We start from the raw sequence: 5,619 nt of genomic DNA, 5'->3' as shown, positions 1-5,619 counted from the left end.
TACAATGCAAAGGTATTTATTTTAAATATAAAAGGGAATAGTGGGAGGGGAGAGAAGAGGAGGGGAGAGGATGGGGTCAGGGGGGAAGGGAAACAGTGCTGAGAGAGGCAAGCAAATTAACAAAATAAAACCCCCAAAGTGATTGTAGTGATGTTAGTGAAGGATGAGAGTTTGGAGACAGTCCCTCCCAGGGGGGTGCTATGCGTGTGGGCATGTATGGCACCTGCCCCCAGTGGCTGGGGAGAGCACGGCTCCATCGGCGGCTGCTGCACCCCAGTGGTGGTTAGTGGGGAGCTCTCAAAGATGCTGTTGGCACTGTTGGCGGCAGGGGCGGGGGTGGTGGGGGTGAGTGCTGACCTGGGGTCAGTGAAGACCCACAGGCATCGCCAGCAGCATCAGTGGCGGCCAGGGCTGATCATGGACTGCCTGCAGAAACTGCGAACAGTGTCGGTGGCACCTTTTTGCAGGGAGTGCACTGCAATGCTCAGGGGGTGCACGTGCACCTGTGTGCAGCCCCTAAGCATCGCCCCTGCATTTGGGGATTGGGAGATGACACCTGGGCCTGGGCAGCACCAGGGTCCAGGCTGGAGCAGCTCCTGTGTTGGAGACCCCAGCCCTGACCCGCCAGCCTGCCCCCCACCCTGGGGACGCCGAGGGGCTGGCAGTCGGGGCGCGGGGAGGGGACAGTCTGTGCCCCCCGCGGGTCATGGCAGGGACAGGGATTCCCTCAGGGCTGGGCTGGGACCGGGCACAGGGTCAGGGGAGCCACGTTGGTGCCCCCAGCATTGAGACCAGGACTGAAGAAAGGGCGCAGGGTCCCGGAGAAGGTGTCAGTGAAAGTGAAGAGATGGGACCTGTTGGTCACATTGTAAAATGAGACCTCTCCTCCCCCATAGTCCAGGGAAACCCCCACCCACCTGGGGTGCATGCGCACGGGGAGGGGGGTCCAGGGGGAGGTGTAGGGCTTGTGTCCTCCATCTTCCAGCCACACGACCCAGTATCCACGGCCAGGTGACAGCGTGATCCCCCCCTTCCTGCGCACAGACTCCCTGCACACGCCCACGTACCACTGTCTTGTCTCCCACCTCCACCTCCCAGTAGCGCCTCCCGCCCGTGAACCCCTCCGAGCCCAGGACACAGGGACAAGGATCAAATCTCTCCGGGGTGTCGGGCACACGCTGTCGGGTGTCTCTGTGTTGTACACATTTCCGATCCTCAGACAGGACGAGGTTGGGATGAGCCGTGTCCGGGTCCAGAGTCACGTCCACTGGAGAGAGAGTCACGGGTCAAGGTCGGGGCAGGCGGGTCCCCAAAATCACAGAGAATTCACCGCATCCCAGGAATCGTGGGTCAGTCCCTGCTGGGAAATCACCATCGCCCCAAGGGGAAATGGAGAGAACAGGAAATGGCCCCAGGGCAGAGAGGGATGTTCCCACCAGACCTCTTCATCCCTGGGGCAGAGTGGGGGCTAGAGGGCCGGGTGCTGCACCCACAGGGGGGAGGAGAGAGGGGCGGGTGCCATGGGGTGGGCACCAGGTGGGGGAAGGGCATGAGATTATGTCATACCAGCAGGTCCCTGTCCTGCCCCTCCCCCACCCCAGGCTTGGCTGCTTGGCCCCACTAGCACAGCTCGAGGGTGATGGGGCAAGAGGGGCAGCGCCTTCCCCATGAGCTGGTGCCACAGGCGCTGTTGGGAAGGGGGTGAGGAGGGGCAAGGAGGTAGACTGGAGGGACAGGGGGGACGGGCTGGGAGACAGCAGGGAGCAGAGGGGCCCAGCAGAGCAGCCTGCCCGGAGGAAGGGGTGGCAGGGGGAGCAGAGGGCAGGGCCCAGGGGTCTCTGTGCTCTGGGCCTGGGTCACTTGGTTTGCGGCTGACAGCTGGTTGGTGCCTGCCCCTGCCCATCCCAGGCTGGGCTGCTCTGCCCCAGCGGGGACCCCCATGTCCCCAGCCCTGTGGGCACAGGACTGCAGCCAGGGCACCCCACAGCCAGCGCCTCCCCAGAGCCCAGCCCACGCAGGGCCATGCATGGGGCTGGGTGCACGGGGTGGGGAGGGAAGGGGAAGGGCAGTGGGGAAGCACTGACAAGGGGACTAAGCACCGCAGAACAGGGCCCATTGCTCATGACTCTGGGGCCATTGAGTGAGGAGAGGCATTTCCCCTCCCTCTGGGCTCAGCTGCACCAGGCACAAGTCCCAGCTCACCCCTGTTGTGCATCTGCTCTAGGGGTCCGCGCTGCAAATACTGCACTGGGCCAAGGACGCCCTGTGCAGACCAGCCCTGGGGCACTGCTGGGTCTGGGGCCTTCTGTCCCCGGAGTACCGGATAACCCCATGCCCGTGGGGCCCAGCTGCTGTAGGCCAGCCTCCATTGTGCCAGATGCTGCACACAGAGATGGCAGTTTTGAAACACATCTGAGTTACACTTGCTCTGGGGAAACACTTGGAAACACTTAGGAGCACAAACCCCAAAGGCTTCTGATAGGACATGGATAGGCCAAGGAAACAACAGGGGACCCCCAGCACTTATGGAAGGGCAGGATGGGGAGGGTGAGCAGCTTGGGAGTGGGGATCTGTTCAGAGTACTTCAAAAAAATACCCCCTGTGCTCTGTTCCCCAAATCTGCTGTGACATTTGCATTGGAAATGTCGCAGCAGGAGGAAATTGGCCCCTGCTCTCACCCAAAACCAGGCAAAAAAACAAAGACGGCTCCAGCTGAACCTCTCTTCCCAGAGCGTCTTGTCTGTCCCCAAATGCACAGACCCCTGCATGCATGGGCAGACCCCCCAACACACACACGCATATACAATTCTTGCAGGGACTGGCCCACAACCCCAGGGAACGTGTGTGCTCTCCATCCCCTGCTCACTCAACAACCTGCCAGAGCCAGGACCAGAGCAGGGCTGAGGGATCCACGCAGAGCTCGGGCTCGAGCTCTCACTCCCCAATCTGGGCACAGAGTGGCCCAGCGCAGTCCCTCCCCACAGTCACTCTGGCTCCGGGATCATCTGACCCACAAGGGACGGTGACAGCTCTGCATGGCTGGGCGTGTGCATCCGTGTAAGGAGGGAGGCATGCTGTTTTCCTGAAGAGTCTCTTCCACCCATGACAGCCCCAGGGGTCACCCACACAACAGAGTTGACCTGGGCTATCAAAGCCATTTAAGATCTATGGGACTGACCCTCCCAGACCCAGGCACGTTTGTACCAGACCCAAGTGAAAGTGGATACTTGGCTTCAGCTCTGTGCGGGTCAGGCCTGCACTGACTGCTGGTTTGCACCACCCTGGGCACAGAACAGCTGCAGGGACCCAGGCATCTGGGTCGGCATCTCTTGCTGCCTGGAGGGGCTGGTGCTTGCACTGGTGTCTGTGCTCTCTGGGCAACCCCAGGCTTGGCTGAAGCCTCCTTTCTGCCCTCCCTGCTGCCTCAGGGAAGGAGCAATGAAGCCCCTTCCTGGAGGGAGGAACCTGGAGTAACAGAAGTCACCATCCAAAGCCCAGGAAACACACACGGCCTGAGCAAGAGCTGCCCGCGGGAGAAGGAGAGGGGTTTCCCTGGGCACTAAAGGCAAAAGGAGCACCTGGGCACAGACTGGCGGCAGCTGGGAGACGACGTGGGTGTCAGGGAAAGAGAGCGAAGGACACCAGGAGGAAGCAGCAGGGAGGGAGAGACGTGCTGGCTGCGGGGCTGGGAGAAGAAGCCCTCAGCCAGCAACCCCTCAGCCGGACAGCCCACTGCCACCCTCCCTGCCGCACAGGCTGGCTCCTGCCCTGTCGCTGTTGCAGCACTGGGATGTGGGTGCTCAGGCTGTGCTGGGAGCCATGGTTGGGAACAGCACCTTGCAGCCAGGAGCCCCCTGAGACCAGTCCACTGAGCAGCCTGCAGAGCAGGGCCCATGGGGGTCGGGGGGCTCTGCTGCCCCTCCCAGGCAGCCAGGAAGGAGGGGAGCAGGGCTGAGCTGATGCTCCTGCCAGTCAGGGCCCCTGACTGCAGCATCTCCTCCTTCCCCAGCCTGCAGCCAAGCCCCAGGGCCAGAGCTGCCTAGCACCTGCAGACTGTGGCTCCATCCTCTCAGCTCTATAGCCCCCAAAGCAACACGACCCTCCTACCGGGCTTCTCTCTCCTGACCCCAGCACCACAGATCAGTCATTTCCTATCTTATCATCCAGGCCAGATTCCCTTCCCCCACCCTCCATGCTCTGCTCTTGCCCCTTCCTCACCCCTCACCCTGCAGCTCTCCAAGCCCCACTGACTTCCACACTCCCTTTGTGTCCATCTCCCCTGCTGCCTGGGCACTAAAGGCCCAGATGGGGTGCAGCTCCTCTCTCCCTTGGCAGAGATCTCACACTTCTGGTGGATGAGCTTTGGAGCCTTGTTCCTCACCCCAGCGACCCTAAAAATAAGCAGCTGTCCTGGCCCTCTGCCCACTACCTGCCACTGCACCAGACAGAGAAGGAGGAGTGGTGAGACCCATGGATGGTGTGGCGGGCCAGTGGGGGTGTTCCTGTGCTGAGCCACCTGCATCACTGCACCCGACCAGCTACCAAGCTCCAGGTGTGTCCCCGGGGTGCCTACGCCTGGCCATCCCCTTTCCGCAGCACACCCACAAGCCTGGGGAAATGCTGCCACCACCCGGACTCAGGTCTCTGTCTGGGCCCTGTGCCACCCGGGATACACAGGCCCTGTAGTCCTTGGGGATCTGGGGTGCTTCTATAGGCCTGAAGCACTCCCCTGTCACCTCCTGGGCAGGGGGGAAGTAAAAAGCCGAGCCCACCTTAGCAGGTCCCTTCCATCTCAACCATGTACCATAAAGCTTGCTATAGCGGATAGCTTTACTGGGTGGGGAGGGGAGGCTCAGGGAGGGGGACAAGCCAGCGAAGTATCCGAAGAGCACATCTGAGCAAACAGAAGCAGCCTGGTAGCCTTGTGACACGCTCCAAGAACACCGTTCCTGGGTACGTTTCTGGTAAGCTGCTCGCACATGGATCTGGAGTCTGAAAGAGCTGCACAACCCGTGTGCCTGCTCCATGTTCCCAAAATATGTCCCCTTCCCCTTCCTCATGTGGCCCCTTTTATACACCTGTTGTGACCTCATCACTAAACTCCCACCACCAGCAGCCCCGTTGGCTGTGGGCCGATGTTTCCAAATGACATCAGCCCTTGCCAGGTGAGATGGCCAGTCACATGGCCTGCAGTGGCAGGGACACTTGAGACAAAGAGAGCAGGTCCTCCTGGGTCAGGCATGTCTGCAGCCCAGGTCCCAACTCAGTGATAAATGAAACATGGGGGTGGGGTGGGGGAGCGCTGCCTGGTCACAGCAGAGGGGGACTGGAGGGGCGATTCCTCCACTCGGTGACAGCAGGGAGCAGCTCGACCCCTCATTAGCAGGAGGCTGAAGAGCCCCGTCCAGGGCAGCCCCACTGAAATTGGTTGGCCGCAGCATTCCCCCAGAGCAACTTCTCTGGGGAACGTCCTGTCTCCTGTGCACACAGGCAGGGACATTGTGACTCCGCCTGGTAGTGCTTGCGAGGGGTGTCAGGGCAGAGCAGAAAGCAAAGGTCCCTGGGGAGACAAGACCAGGAGTCTCTGATGAAGCATTGGCTCCACTTACCTGCATATTG

The 5,619-nt window shown here is 61.2% G+C and overlaps 1 pseudogene; it reads right to left on the bottom strand.

Moving 5' to 3' along the window:
• LOC132243754 (E3 ubiquitin-protein ligase TRIM39-like) lies at positions 1-1,286 on the bottom strand (annotated as a pseudogene).
• Between the last annotated feature and the right edge of the window lie 4,333 nt (positions 1,287-5,619).

The sequence above is a fragment of the Alligator mississippiensis genome, chromosome 11 (assembly GCF_030867095.1).
Source record: "Alligator mississippiensis isolate rAllMis1 chromosome 11, rAllMis1, whole genome shotgun sequence".
NCBI lineage: Eukaryota > Metazoa > Chordata > Crocodylia > Alligatoridae > Alligator > Alligator mississippiensis.
This window is presented reverse-complemented; position numbering and strand designations above follow the sequence as displayed.